Raw genomic sequence first — 16,976 nt, 5'->3', positions numbered from 1 at the left:
AGAAGTAATACTTTATCTCTGTGCATCCCCGACCTTATGCGTCAGAAGATCGTATTTGTAACACATACAGTAATGAATAAATTGTTACGAAATAGCTAACAAACCAAAAGTACCCATGTTTACCATGACTATTTGACTAAGATGTTACTAAGTTTTGGGTTGGACAACTTTCGCACAATGTACCTACAGATTGCTCCGTGCACTGTGCAGTACAACGTCGTCACAGGCGTGCTGTTTACTTGGTAGTTTGTATAAGTATAGTTTATGCTACGTTCCGACGTTCTCTTCCGTAGAACGTCAGAACATAGCATAAACTACACTTATACAAATACCTAGCTCTGCATGACAGGGCTGTGTGTTACCGGCGTTATACGATGTGGTAGGAGGCCGTATAACGCCGGTAACACACAGCCCTGCCATGCAAACAGCACGCCTGTGAGTGTCATCATCAACACTGAAGGATCGTAGTGACGGTGAAACTAAGCAAAAACGGCAAACTTTCGTTTTTGACTTTAGGCAGCTCCACCAATATTGGGGAGAAACCACCCCTAACACAGGTTGTAAGCGCAAGTAAAGCTATGAAATGGAAAGAAAGATTATGATCAGAGTAGGAAAGTCGACTGGAATTTGCAAAGTTAGGAACGGCATGGTTAAAAGCATACGGCTTTTTTCAACGTAGAGCGAGTAAGGCACTCCTGAACGGCGAAAATGTTGGTGGTGTATTGCTGCCAACAAGAAAATATCTGTACTGACGTTAGGAACTTGTGTGAATTGGCTTCCTTAAAGATGAATTCGCAAGAATTTCAGTGTATTGTGACGTGATATTGTAACAGATTTTCAGAGAAGGCGCTCGCTCGTCCGCAGAGTACAGTCGACGTACTTCCGCATTCATATTGTGCAAATGTGCAAGTCTTGTCGCGATATTTGAGCATTTAACTTGACCGTCAGTGAAACAAAACGATGTTTCTCCATATCAAATCATTATGTGTTTTATATTTTCGGGTTCTCTTTACGTATTAGACATGAACATTTGGATATATGCATATGATCCGTGATTTTCGCGATCCGTGGCATGATTCATATCAAGCTGGCCGTGAATAGGCACTGACTTTTTGATGATGACCCCTGACCCAAGTGTCATCGATGCGCTGTGCGCTGCCAGTGTCCGAGCATCGCTTGTTAAATTCATAGAGCTACCAAAGCTCCATGCTAATTCAAGCGTAAAGCAAATTTATCGAAAGTCTATAATGCACACATTTCTCAAGTCTAAGAGTATTTTACTTTTGAACTGCTATGAGAATGGATATCTAATTCGTTTGAAAAACTGGTATGCAGAAGCAGGTTTCGTGCCGTTGTGATCTTCGGTCTTCGTTTTGTATACCCCCATGTGCTGTACAGCATTGATAGCGATTACAGGTTTGTAACTATTAAATATAGCTGCATCGCATACGCCTAACTTTTGCCTCAGGACTAGTATTATTTGACACTTAAAAAGGAGGATTCGTACTCAAGGCTGTTATGATTTGTTCAGCTACCCACTCTTCTTACTGCAAAACTTGTAATCTTATAAAGAGACTGTAGTTTCAACTTTTACCACGATGTTTAGCATTTGTTTCCTGAGTAACAACTCCATACTTTGTTATTGCCAGTAACTTTTGCATTTTAATATTTGGAATTTTCAGGTTTTGAAGAACACCCTTTTGTTCTACCAACATTTTGAAATTCATAGTGTACAGGTCATTAAAACAACTAGTACTACGCCAAGAAAAATAAAACGTTTCTTTCTTATTCTAGACATATTTCAAAAATTATGTGGTGACGCGGGTTTCTTTTTCATTCTTCAATCAACAACGCAGGAAAAAATGACAACATCATGATGCACGCAGAGACAAATGTACAGCAGCGTTGCTTTATTATTTTTGTACAGCAACAGTTCAGCGGTTTAAGTGCAGCATTTGCACAGTTTTCACAGAGTAATATAAGAGTGAAATATGTATACAGTTCTGATCTGAATGTTAGTGTCAATTATTTGTACGGTTCTGTTTTATACATGCACTATCGTGATGTATTTTTTGCAGTTTTTTTTTCATGTATTTCCTCATTAGCAGAAAATAGGACGCAGAGGAAGAAAAAAAACTTTATTTTTCTTGTCATCACATCAGTCTGTATGGCTGACAAGTGACCACACAATTAATGGACTTTTATTGTAATACTATTTCCCATTTGTCTATGACACACACTTTTTAAAGTCATGTAAATGGGAAATGGGGAAAATGATCTTTGACACGAAATTTTCATGTATAACAACTAGTTCAAGGATATATCAACACGTAGGACACATATTAATTTACAGAATGAGCTAGGATGGTATACATCAATTTGGCTTAAAATGCTGGTTCGCCTAGACATAAAATGATGTGGTGAGGCAGGAATTTGTTACTGTAATTTTTTTTTATTCTTCAATCAACAACACGGAGTTAAACATGACAACATCATAGGAATGCACGCAGACTGCACAGCAGTGTTGCTTAATTATTTGTGTATAACAACAGTTCTTTGCAGCATTTGCACAGTTTTGACAGCGCAATATAAGAGTAACATATGAGTACAGTTCTGAATGGAATATAAGTGTCAATTATTTTTTTAAGCTTCTGTTTTATACATATACTATCGCCGAGTTTTTTGTGTTTATTTTGTTTTTTAATTATTTCCCCATGAGCAGAATAAAGGCTGACGCGGCGGATCTGAATTGACGGGCACGAGGATGACAGACAAATTTTTATTTTTCTTGTCATCACATCAGTCTGTATGGCTGACAAGTGACCACACAATCAGTGGAAATTTATTGTAATGCTATTTCCCGTTTGTCTATGACACACTTTTCAAAATCATGTAAATGGGAAATGAGAAAAATGATCTTTGACAGGAAATTTTCACTTATAACAACTAGTCAAAGGATTTGTCAACACATAGGACACATGGTAAATTTCCAGAATGAGCTATGATGCTCTACATCATTGTACTTAAAATGCTTGTTCGCTCTCTCTGTCAAGCATACTTTTCACAATCATTTCACATGGGAATTGAGATGCGTGAGCTTATAAATGTATTTTCACATGTGTTAACAACTAGTCTAAAGATTTCTCTACACATGAAACACATGGAAGCTCAAAATTTGCACATTGTATCATCAATGCAAGTACTTTCAACCATGGCAACCGCTTGCCGCTCCCGCCAACGCTGCTTGCAGCTTTAATTTTCTTCTTCTTCCTGTCCTATTTCCTCGCAAATTTCTGTCACTTTTTCTTGTTTCGGATATTTGTTTCGCTTTCTCCTATTCAGTGGAGATTTTTCATGCACCTCGCATCTTGCCTTTTGTCATTAACAAATTGTGCTTTTTTTCAGATTTATTGGTTTCCTTCCCCATGTTGCAAGTGATATAGCTACCTGTTTGCCTTTTCACCAGTTCTCTCCGTCTCGCTCCAGCATCAGTATCATAGCCATTTTGCAGTTTTTGCTGATTTTTTACAGTCCAATTTTGTTTAGTGTTTTCAGTAATTGACCATCATTTGCTATAAAGCATTTGTCAGATTTCATTTTTGCTTTTTGTCTCAAAATTTGAATTGTTTTGATATGTACTTGTCTGTACAGGAGACTATTTTTAGTAATAAACGTTTATTTGAAAAATCAAAATCTTCTTCTTCTTCTTCTTCTTCTTCTTCTTCTTCCCTTTAAATTTTAACATACTGTTATGTAATTCAGCAACTACAATTTGCAAATCTTGTATACTCCCCTAATCTGATTGAGCAAAACATTATGTCATCAATATAAATGCTGCAATAACGTTATTTTACTTTTTTGTATCCTGCTTTCCATAGCTCTGGCACAGTTTTCGCGATTTTGTATGTTAAGTTTATAAGTATTACGATTTTGACAGCCACGTTTATAGAGTTGGTAAGTAAAGGTATTAAAATTATTGTTAACAGATCACAACAGACCAACAAATCAGACTATCTGTACAGGTACATCCGGCGCTTCTCCCCGAGACGTGGATGTATTAGGCTATCAACAAATGGCAGATTCTACTGCTCCGGAACAACCCCAGCTGAAGAACCACCACCAGCAACAGCCACTGCAATGTCTTTTGTTTCTAAAACCACAACACCAACCGTTGCTGCAGTCACAACTCATGCATGACAACAAGGAGATACATCGCGTCAGTTACTAGTATCTCAATCCAGAGAGGGATTGGAAACTCCTCAACAGTTGTCGCAACAAATGCAGCAAACACGACATCTTCAACAGTCACAAGCATTGCTGCAAACACAACCTCTGCAACAGCCACAACCGCAGCTGCTGCAAGACGACCTCTGCAGCAGTCACGGCCATTAGAGCAACCACGACCACTGCAGCATCCTCGGTCACAACAGAACACACGCCCTCAGCTGTTGCACCACACAGAGAAACAACAAAGTCAGTACACCGAACAACAACACATCGAAACAGACCAATCGCAGAGATCCATTCCACTGCAACAGCAACCGCAGTTGCAGCTCGCTGAAGGCTGCCAGGTCACAGAGCACCAACAGTACCAACAACATGACCTCGCAAACGTAGAGGGCGCAACAGCAATTGCTGATGGCGACGAAGCTTCGACAACTCCTTCACCTGAGTACTATGTCGACGATGACAAGACATCACCTTTGGTAGAAAATGAAGCCATGCCTAATACCGTATAATCGAACGGATATAATCTCGGTGATAAAGGAACATCGGTCACGGACACGATTGATATATCGACGCAGTGTCTGTCTATAGTTAATATTTTTGTCTATGTGGTTACAAAATATGTCTGTAGTAGACATTGAAGCTTTTCAATCCATATAGTCAGTAAATGATCATAAAGAGGAAGGTTACTATTTTTTACACCGCAAAAGATAGAGACAGTGAAAAGAAGACAGTAATACGGAAAATATACCCAAACTCGAATATTTTGAATATCAGGGCTAGTTTCTGTGGCTTAAGTTGACTCGAAATGAAAGGTAGTCACGTGACGTACTTTGCTTCAGCTTGAGACGCTCTTACACAATTACTAAGTAGTTACTTCAATGCATCAGTATATCAGGTTATTATTTAGATTTTTGATGATACAGTTTGATAATATCGACTTCATTTGTGGCAAAAGTATTGACAAAGTTATTTTCTGGGTGACCATTATCAGAAGTGTGTCGCAATCATGTTCCTTGATAACTGGTTGATTGTAAGATTGTAGGTCGTGTTTACTATTATTAGTATTATTAGTATTATTACTATTATTAATATTATTAGTGTTATTTACTATTATTTGTACGAGTAGTATTATTTGCTGTTATTTAGTAGTGTTACTGTGTTTTTTAATATTATTTTACTAGTACAATTTGTGTTATTTACTATCATTAGTATTATTAGTGTTATTTGCTATTTTTAGTATTATTAGGCTTATTTACTATTATAAGTATTATTAGTGTTGTTTACTATTATTAGTAGTTGTATTATTTACTATTATTATTTTGTTATCATGATGTAATGGTAGGCAGTGTTTATTATTATTAGATATTTGTATTTTCTATTCATACCAGCAGTTAACTTTTTATGTGATGTGTCATGGTCAGTATCCTAGAACGTTTTACAGTTCTGTAACTTCTTTTTAATTGAAGACTTTATAATTACTTAATGCTTTCATCTTTGGGAAAGACCGCAAACGTAACGAGCAAAACGTATTGAATATAAAAATATATGCAAGAGAAAACTGTAGAGCTTGCCTGGCCCTATCGTCCGAAGACACTGTATCAAGCACCTGCTCCTTTATTTACAAATATTCAGAAATGAATGTGCTGTTCTATTTTTTTTTACAATTATCGTTAATTTACAGAAATATCACTTTTTTGAGTTTCGGTGTCACTTTGAAATCAGACCAAAACGTATGAATTTTACATGTGAAAAGTAATTCGTTTGTAGTATACCGTTGAGTAATTTTATTTTTCAGATTTGGTACTGTAATAGGTTGATAGGAAAGTGTGCAAAATTGCATTTCTTACTCAAAATACCTCCAAGTTGATATGAATAAGACCAGCATTTCCAAATTTATAGCAGTAAGTGTTAGTAACTGACCTAAATGTTTTAAAAATCGCTAGACATAATAATTTAAAATTTGACTCCAATATCATAACATTGATCTACCAGCTCAAAATAACCTTTCAATGAGAATGAGATATTGTGATGCCGTTATCTAAAATGAATACACACAAAAGTAATTTTTGACATTTATGTACTGTAGGAATCCGCAAAACTAATTTGTGAAGCTTTTATACATTTTTCTTACAAGGGGATAAAGATGATGAAACATTTGGAACCCATAGGATGTAATAATTATTGCTACACACAATTTTGTGCAATATTTATCGGATTAACATCGATGAAAACGTACTGCCCAAGACTTGCATATGTAACAATGGGTAAGATGAAAGCTTTATTTGTCGTTTTTAAATTATTGAAGCATTCCACTTTTTTACATGCATTTACTCCTGATCAGAGATATGTGCTTTCCGTGTAACGTATTTATCAACTATAACTCCAACAAATGATGCCTGTAAGGCCCCATGAATTATACATTTTTACAGATAAATCAACATTGGTTTGTTTCAATCAATGCTTGCTCTGGAACATTTCAAATCTTGTTTTATCAATATTTATCTTCTTTTAATTTATGACTTTTGAAATCTGTACTTTTTAAATGATGTGGCAAACGTTCACCTTTCTATTTCTTGCCACCTATCTTTCTTTTTCTTACCCAGTTCTTATAATATTTTCCATAACAGGTGACATGTGTTGGTGTCATTTTGCAACCCTTAGAACGTATATGAATATTTTATAAATCAGGTATCACTGTAGTTGGTTCATTTTTTGATTTTATAATCTTGGCAATTGAACATGCTTTGTTTGACAGACTCAGTGATTGATGCATTAATGATTGATAGTTCAGGTTTGTAATATGTCTATAGCTTCAATAAATCATCTTTGCTATGACATTTACACTTTCATTTGAAAGGAAATCGTTAAAAATGACAAAAACTAGTAAATGGTCAGAAATTTCCGCTGCAATTGCACCTGTACAAATAAAATTGTTGATTACATTTGCAGAACTGTGGTCAACAACCGTTTAAGTGGCATCAGTAATTCTTGTTCTAATAGAAAATGTCTTCTTAATTACAATGTTTCATCCACATTTAGGGATAGCTTTTCGCACTCTCAGGAAGGAGAACCCATTAAATGTAACTGATTTGTCACTTTTGTTTAGGTTTAGTGAAAATATAAATTCCCTTTCCAAGGTTGATTTGTAGGCATGTGCTTTTCTCACCGAACGATGCATGATAAAATTTTAAATTTTCGATGGTAAAATGGCCTTCTACCTCTACCAAAATCAGTTCTGCTGTAGTGTATTTTTTTTGGTGATCTCTCTTTCAAATGATTTGGTAGATGTTAAGAAAATGACTTGTACATTTATATAAAGGAAATGAGACCTGGTAAATTTGATAAAACTACCCTTTTCTTGTGCGTGTGCTAATTAATGCTTGAAAATTTTAAAAAATCACTGAACTATTTCAGCCCTTCTACTAAAATGAAGTCTTTTTGGTAGATGCAAAGAAATGTAATCAATATCATCTGTCTGTTGAAACCTTAAAATATTAACGGCAAAAACCAACAGTTTTTGTCTGGAATTTTTAGGGACTGTGCAGAGATGTCTTTGCAGCTTTCAGGGACCACTCCGAGGAGACCCTAAATCTTTTAGAGACCACACTGACATGACCTTGAAAATTTCAGGGACCACCCAGATGAGTCCTTGAAACTTTTAGGGACCACCCAGATGTGACCCTGAATCTTTCAAGGACTATCCTGATGTGACATTGAAACTTTCAGGGACCACCCAGATGAGTCCTTAAAACTTTCAGGGACCACCCAGATGAGTCCTTGAAACTTTCAGGGACCACCCAGATGTGACCCTGAATCGTTCAAGGACTATCCTGGTGTGACCTCGAAACTTTCAGGGACCACCCGATGAATCCTTGAAACTTTCAGGGACCACCCAGGTGAGACCCTGAACCTTTCAAGGACTATCCTGATGTGACCTTCGCTCGTCAGCTTGTGCATTCACAAGCATTACTTGGTAAAGCTGACAGGCAGACGAATCACTGAAAAGATTTGGTCCAACTTCCTGCACATACAGCGTCAATATTCATGACGGTCGAAGTTAAGATTATGTATGGGCTTAACACAGCGTCCTCATCGCTCCCATGTGTGACTGGTCAGCCGGCTCCAAAACACGTCTTTGCATATTTATCACGCAACGAGATATACAAGGCATGTTCTTCCCGGTATAAATGTGATAAACTGGGCAATGGCTGAACATTCAGTTGACTAAGAGCAGTCCTTGACGATAATGGTAATTTACTCGCTGGTTGAAGTATGCTGTCACTAGCCGACGCGCCGCTGGTCTGAAAAGTAAACAATTAATTATTCGCAAACAATCAGTTCATGCGGCACATTCCATTTTAAACCTACAGGGGCATCTAGGATTGTGCGATTGTGTAAGGTCCCGGGTAAGGTACATGTTGCTCTTTTATGCTGTAAAGTTTTCCCACCATTTAAAATACTATGGTTGCATGTTACAGTATTCATGATTAATTTAGAGATGTAGTCAATGATACTTTTCTCATTAAGCGAGACACTGAATCGTACACCAACTAATATGGTCCTTGCTAATTTACATATTAAAGGTCACGGTCACATCGTTTTGAGGCTCTACATTGTTTCAAGTCGAGTGTGTAAACAGCGTGATGTTCGAATGGATTTTGACTACTGCACTAATTCCTTCGTTTGGAAAGGTTGCCGACTCTGAATGTAGGACGTCCATTACCCCGATAATTTAATGACAGGACTACATGGAACGCAACGGAATACTGGATATCTCCGACGAATTTTATGACTGTTACCACTGTCCTTTGTGGAGTGACACTGACAGTGCTGTTCCCGATCTCGACATGATGTCAGCACCTGTGATTGTAGCGTGAACAATGACTAAGACTATGAGTCCTTGAAACATTCAGAGACCAACCTGAGGTGTCCCCGTATCTTTCAAGGATATCCTAATGTGACCTTGAATCTTTCAAAAACCGCCATTGCAAGAAGAGTCCTTGAAACATTCAGGGACCACCCTGATGTGTCCCTGGATTTTGTAGAGACCACTCTGATGTGACCTGGAACTTCCAGGGACCACCATGATGAGACCTTGAGACTTTCAGGGACCACCCGGATGAGTCCTTGAAACTTTCAGGGACCAACCTGAGGTGCCCCTGAATCTTTCAAGGACTATCCTAATGTGACCTTGAAACTTTCAGGGACCACCCGGATGAGTCCTTGAAACTTTCGGGACCACCCTGATGTGTCCCTTAATCTTGTAAAGGAACACTTAGATATGACCCCTAAACATGTTTTTAAGGACTGGCCTAGAGAAGCACTTTGAAATAGTAAAGAACCAATCAGATATGATCCCAAAACCTTCAAATGCATCCAGGTCCTCTAAACAATACAGCAATCATCAAGTTTTGACCTTTAATCTTGACATTTTCAAGAATGTGTATCAATGAGATGAATTATCCTTTAAAAATTGTCAAAAAGGATAAATTTACAATTTTTGAAAAGCAGATGGCTTTAAATACTACAATTTTAGCTCACGTGTTTTGTGGGCTAATGTCATAGCGATGTCTGTCTGTCTGTCCATGTGTGTGTGTTGTTAGTGTGTGTGTGTCTGTCTGTCTGTTTACACGATAAGTCAAAAACGCCTGAGCGGATTCAAGTCAGATTTGCTTCACAGGTACCATATGCTACTTGCAAGAACTGATTAGATTTTGGTTAGTGTGGCATTGCATATTAATGAAGTTATGCAATATGGTTTTTTTCCGTACAATGGTTTTCCCTATGGAGACGGTAATGACAGTGTAGACATATATCAAGAAATACTGCACAAAATTTCATGAAACTTTTCAAAGATGACAATCTAAGAACATTACGATGAACTGTGAGTGTCATGTCAATTATCTTCTCATTTGCATATTTAATGAACTTTTGTTATTAATGAGATAACTCTGAAATTCCTGCCCCAAACTTAATGATACTTGCAACAAATATTGATCTGATATATATCTAATTATACTTCGAAGCATTAGGCAGAGTCAAGTTAATAAACAGCTCATTTGTATATTTTATGAAGGTTTGTAATTAGTCATTTAACTCCAATATAACTTCACCAAATGCGATGAAATCTGCTGCAGATACTGATCCGACTGATGTCTAATTGTAGTGAAAAGCATTTAGTAGTGTGAAATTAATTAAGGTTCATTCGCATATTTAATGAACTTTGTAATTAGGTATATAACTCTGAAAGTACGGCACCCAATCAGTGAAATTGGGTACAGATATTGTTTTGATAAATATCTAATTGTACTGAGAAGCATTTGGCAGTGTCAAGTTAACAAATAGGTCATTTGCATATTTTTGAAGTTTTGTAATAGTGATATAACTCCAAAGCAACTGCACCAAATGTGATGAAATCTGCTGCAGATACTTAGTTGTGTGAAGTTAATAAGGGTTCATATTTAATGAACTTTGTAATTAGTGATATTACTCCAAAATTACAGCATTAAATTTGATGAAACTTGCTACAGATGTTGATCTGATAAATATCCAATTGTACTGAGAAGCATTGAGCAGTGTCAAGTTAATAATTAGCTCAATTGCATATTTCATGAGGTCTTATAATTAGTCATATATCTCCGAAATAACTGCATCAAATGTGATGAAAACTGCTGGACATACTGATACGACAGATATCTAACTGTGTAGTAAAGCTAGTAGTAGTGTTAATTTAATTAAGGGTTCATTTGCATATTTAATAAACTTTGTAATTAGGTATATAACTCTGAAATTTCTGCACCAAAATTTTGTGAAACGTTCTATAGATATTGATTTGATAAATATTTAATTGTGCTATGAATCATTGAACAGTGTCAAGTTAATTCAGGGTTTATTTGCATATTTAATGAACTTTGTAATTAGTGACATTACTCTAAAATTACAGCATTAAATTAATAAACGTGCTACAAATGTTGATCTGATGGATATCTAATTGTCCCATAAAGCATTGAGCAGTGTCAAGTTAATGAACAGCTCATTTGCATATTAATAAAGTTTTGTAATTAGTGAATAACTCTGAGAGTACTGTGCGATGTTGAAAAAACTGCTACATATAGTGATAACATATATCTCATTGTTCTGTGAAGCGCACTACTATTAATGGACCTGTTGTAAAACACGTCAGCATATTCACTTCATATCTGGTTTTAATTCTACTTTAACCTTTAATTTAATAATTACAGTTTTGATGTGTTTCACTAGAAAAATTGATAATTACTAAATGCTTTGAGTAAACCCTCTGTGACTTTTACTGTTCATCTTATAATCACAAAATAGTTCCAATAATGTTATATATATATATATATATATATATATATATATATATATATATATATATATATATATATATATGGAGGGAGGGAGAGAGAGAGAGAGAGAGAGAGAGAGAGAGAGAGAGAGAGAGAGAGAGAGCGAGAGAGAGAGAGAGAGAGAGAGAGAGAGAGAGAGAGAGAGAGAGAGAGAGAGAGAATCCGATGATGAACTTTTTAGGAATCAAAAAAGAAGGCGATTTTAGCTCAGGCTGTATACGTAAACGATAAAATATCCGACTGTCGTGATTGCAATCAAATTTGTGACAAATGAAAAGAAGTAGGAACAAACACTTAGATAAGGTCGCCATGGTAAACAGTAAGATGACAAGCTGAAATCTTGTGACGCTGTCGTATTTTCTGTAGAGGCGCCAGTAGTGTGAAGGTCGACCGACCTTGTATCACGCCTGAAAGGTAGGTTTGAACTAATATGCCACATTACTGAGTATGGCTGTGTAATATTGATAGCCATTGATTCCATATGTAGTACTAAACCTTTCCATGACCATTGTAGAGAAATTACTCCAATATTTTAGCTTGTGTTGTAATCAACATTTATTCTGTACCTTTATATCGTGAATATATGGTGATCTATCGATGACACAATGCGTCACTCCCTCGCCCTTCTTTGCAAACTCCATTTAAATCCATCACCACTGAAATTAAATTATATGTACACTTTTAAGATGCCCAAGCGATTGATAAATGCACAGTAGACTTTGTAACTCTAATAGCATAGTGTAACATTTAAAGTTTGTCACCTATATCGTAGACATTAAAGAAAGACGTTGCTACCGTATTTGCGAGAGCTAGTATTGCTATGCTATATCAGTGTTTTAGGGGAGTTTGAATGAAAGATGAGACGGTTGAATGAGATAACAATTGAAGCTTGCGTAAGTGTGAAGTACATATGCATGATTGGAACCTTTCACTTCAGACTTTCTGCGAATCAGATCGGGAAGAATTTGCTGCACTCCTGTAATGATTTCTTTTCGTACTACCAACTAGACAATGTAAATTTGTTTCAAGAAGCATTATCGATTTTTTTTAGGGTTTATCATTATCAAGTTCACATTTTTGAGAGCATGTTCTGTAAATCGACTGTATATTTTTCACTGAATCGAGTGCAAATATTGTACTGGAGATTGCAAGGTGTGCGTTTCGACAAGTTAATATCAAAAGGGTGGGAGGAACAATCGCTCATGTGATATTTTTCAGAGATTACATAAAGGTTACGTCCCTTGTGTAAATACTGAATGTCGATAGCTTTTTAGTATTGTATGCAAAGTTCCCGGGGCCGGTCTTAATAATTTCGAATATTTGCCAACCCATGTAATACCACAAAATGCGTCAACCATATAAGTTTATTATTAATAATCCTGTCAATACGTCTAGATTTAAATTAAGTATTTTTTTCTGTCGGATCCTGTTTTCATATGAAGTAACTATAAATCGCAATAGAACGACTATAATTACCTGACGAACAGGACTTCAGCAATATCAGTGGAATGTTCATTAACGATACAAAATAATGTATATTGGTCAAAGTATAGCAAACTAGGGAATAAAAGAAGTAGTAATATATTGGATACTAACGTAAAGGTTTTTAACATTTGTGAATAGAAAAGGTTATAGAGAAAGACAAATGCTTGGCTGTAATCGAAAACGTCAAAATAATGGAAGGACAATAACATAAGTTTGCTACAGTGATATAGTAAAGTATTGACAGCTTGTTGATACATAGGCATGAATATGTTTCAGTGAACTTTTGAATTTCATATTTTCAAATGATCGCTGCAATTGTATGTAATTTTGAATCAGTTTGACAGCGATTATGATACGTGCACATTGAACCGTTCCAGTATACTAAGTTGTCACTGTTTGCACGTAAATTATGCCAGTGTGTCAACACTATTTTGACATATTATTACATAACATGGAGTGGGTCACATGACAAGAACAAGACAATTGAGGATATACTCGAATGCTGTATATGTCGGGTCTAAGCTGTTCCACGGACTTTCATCGGGTTATGTCAAGAATTCGGCAACATTGCAATATACGCTGATTAAGTATTGTTGAAATCTGAGCTTGAAATGTTCAGTCTAGAGTGTCCACAAGCAGAAGACAAAAGCCACGATTAGAGAAATCAGTTAAGATGCAACAAAATTGAAAATATTTTCCATTAATCGACTAAAAATTTAAATCCAAGCGGTAATATCGTTTTCAATCAAGTACTTTTTACTGTTTTAGTCACTTTCAAATTCTCAAGATGTATAACATTGCATCATGTTAACAGCTCGATTGAATTACTGTTGAGGAAAACATAACAAACAAAACAAACAAAACAAAATTTATTGTGTTTTATACCTTCGATTGACATTTTGCCCGATTTCACTTCAAAATGCAGCATCAACATCTACAACAACGGCAAGGTCACGTTCATGTGCCAGATGTACGCATCACAGCTATGGACGACATCTAACGATGAGACAAGACCGGGTTTCCATCAACGTACTATTGCTGGGTTGAGCATGTGTCAGATTGGCCTCGGCCTTCTCGCCATAGCTTTGGGAATAACAGCAATAATTATTGAGTGTCCTTTGTATTACATTGGCCTTGGAATATGGTGTGGTTCTTTCGTAAGTAACAAACTTCATAACAGGTACACAGTTTTACGTGCTAAGGATTACAAAGACAACATAAATGATACGAGCTTTAGTTATTTCTTATAAAGTTAAAGACATATTGTGTTCAATTCACCACATTTTTTGCCCATTACCAAATTATATCCATTAGCTCAAATGTAAAATAGTTTTGTAAGGCCATCGTGGGACCTGAAATTGCTTGACCACCACTCAAACCGGTAATATTTGGTATTCAAAGTACCATTGTTAAATACACAATATAAGGTGCCCTGTACTTCCCTACATAATGATCCTCTTTAACCGTACCTTATCATTTCTAGTATATGATCAGTGGCGTTATTGGAATAACATCTTCATCCAAAAGGACTAATGCAACGGTGAGTTAACTTCAGGAATAATAATATAGAGCAAAAGTGTTTAGAAAAGAGACTTACATTTCATCATTTATTGCATGGTCAATGGTGATATAAATTAGTTCATCAATACGCCATAAGAGGGACAGTTTAGTCACACGGTAGTTATTCAAGATAAATTTCATACAGGCTTTGCAAAACATTTTAGGTGATGAAATTTGATTTGTTGATTTGAGAAAATGATCTATCAAAGAATGTTTTGATAAGTTACCTTTTAAAACAATTCTCTGTGACCTGCAGAAATGACAAATAGGCAAAAAGGTAACATGCCTTTGATATAATGCTGATACTCGAGGGATAAATTAAAAGACAGTCAGTATAGTAGATACGTCATCACATATTTGTACTTTAAAATGTTGATTCGAATAGATGAGACAAATCATAAAAATTTTTCATCCCTGGTGTCAAATGGATTGTGAATAGCTATTTAGCTTATTTGTCAAGTATATGTACCTCATGCACTGCAGTAATCATGATGATCAGTCTTGTGAGGTTAGTGTGTCTTTGTGACCCCTGTGACTCTTTCATAATGACAAATGACTCTGGTTGTTATTTTCTTGTGATTTTGACAGTTTAGCTTATAGCTTCAATGGTTCTCTCGGTGTTGTCAGCTTCTCTGTTTTCATGTGTGCTGTTGTCGATCTTGTGCTCTGCGATACATCGCGGGAGATATTATCATGTAAGTTTTTAATGCTACCTCCTTGTGATGAAAAGGATTTGACAAAAGGGAATGGGAAGTTTTCCTAATGGAAAATGTCACTTTCCAACACAATTAATGTTAGCAAACAGCCTATATTGTTTTATCCTCTATATAAATGTAACTTACAGAGTCTTGTCAATCTAGAATACGCCTCAGCACATACAACAACATTTACAACGCACGTGACCATATCAACAGAAAAAGTTACATAAATGACATACCACAAAGATGAAATTTTGTCAGTCATCTTAGTCTCTTATCTGTATCATCTCTCTAACTTTCTATCGCAACTCTTTTACGATTTTTAAGGATGCCTTTAAGAAATGTGGAATTATATTGCAAGCGCAGGAATTTCGACAATAATAATATGGTCACTTTCGTTCCTGTAACAGCTACAAGTAGGATGAAAGAAAATAAATATTAGTGCAATCCTATGCAGCGTTACATCCACTTAATCAACATCTTGTGTAAGCACTTGCGTATTGCCCCGGTCTATGTTAAGCGTGCTGCCTATCTAGGCTGTTACAGGAGAGAAAATAACGAAAAGTATTGCAATAATGTCTGTTTTATCTTGTTTAGCCACTAAGTTAGTGGTGGATGCTCTTTTAGGGACAGTGGCCTTTGGAGAAGCTGTTATTGCTATTATCTCGTCAGCTTTCTGTTGCAGAGCCGTCTGTTGTGACCAATCACATATCGTAAGTAACACCCACGGCCACTTTACTGTTGATTAAACTCACTAGATGCAGTCAGACATTGTGATTTACAAATGCAAAGCCAGCTCTATCTTGTGCTGTAAATGAGAGCTTACTATTGGCACTCTGTGTTCAATGTAACATTACAATGCACACTTCTATGTTCAAGTCTTGTTTATTTCATATCTCCCAGACACACTGTCTGCTTGGGACACACAAGTGTGCGTGATTCTATAGCAGTGATCTCATAAAGTGTGTTGCCTCGATAAACTAATTACCATGTACAGTTTTTATGAATGGAAGTGGTATCTCGTGTCCCAATTTTTAAACAGGGTTCCAATCGTATGCCTCTCATTTACAACCCTTGGAAGGGTGTTGTTTTATCGTTAGGGAGCGTTCAGCTATGCCCGGAGTTGGCCGCCAAAATCGGGGGGGGGGGGTGTCACCTGAAATTTGAAAACTGCAAGGGGTCATGTATTTTTCAATCAGCACAGAGGGTATCACCTAATTTTTCAGAAGTATCCGTCCCGTCAGAAAGCAGTTTCAGTGTTCAAAAATATTCTGGGAGATAAAAATGATTCGCTTCATGGTTTCGTCATATGAAGTCCTATGAAGTCATTTTATTTTTTACTTATTTACTTCTTGTGTATGACATAAGATTTTACTGTAAACATATGAATTAACAATACATGGTTTTGTTTGCCCCTTTCGGCCTAAATGGTATGAATTATAAAAAAAGATATTGTATGTAATAATAACGATCGTTGATAAGTGTAAATATTTTAGAATAATGACAATTAACCACAAGATTGAGGTGTTTTAAAGGATTGCTGTTGATTGGAATATCATGTTGCTACATGTCCCACTGAATCGATATCAGCAGTACATAAATGTCGAATAGACTTATTATAATTGTCGATGTTTTC

This window comes from Ptychodera flava, unplaced genomic scaffold (genome assembly GCF_041260155.1).
Source record: "Ptychodera flava strain L36383 unplaced genomic scaffold, AS_Pfla_20210202 Scaffold_80__1_contigs__length_553813_pilon, whole genome shotgun sequence".
NCBI lineage: Eukaryota > Metazoa > Hemichordata > Enteropneusta > Ptychoderidae > Ptychodera > Ptychodera flava.
This window is presented reverse-complemented; position numbering follows the sequence as displayed.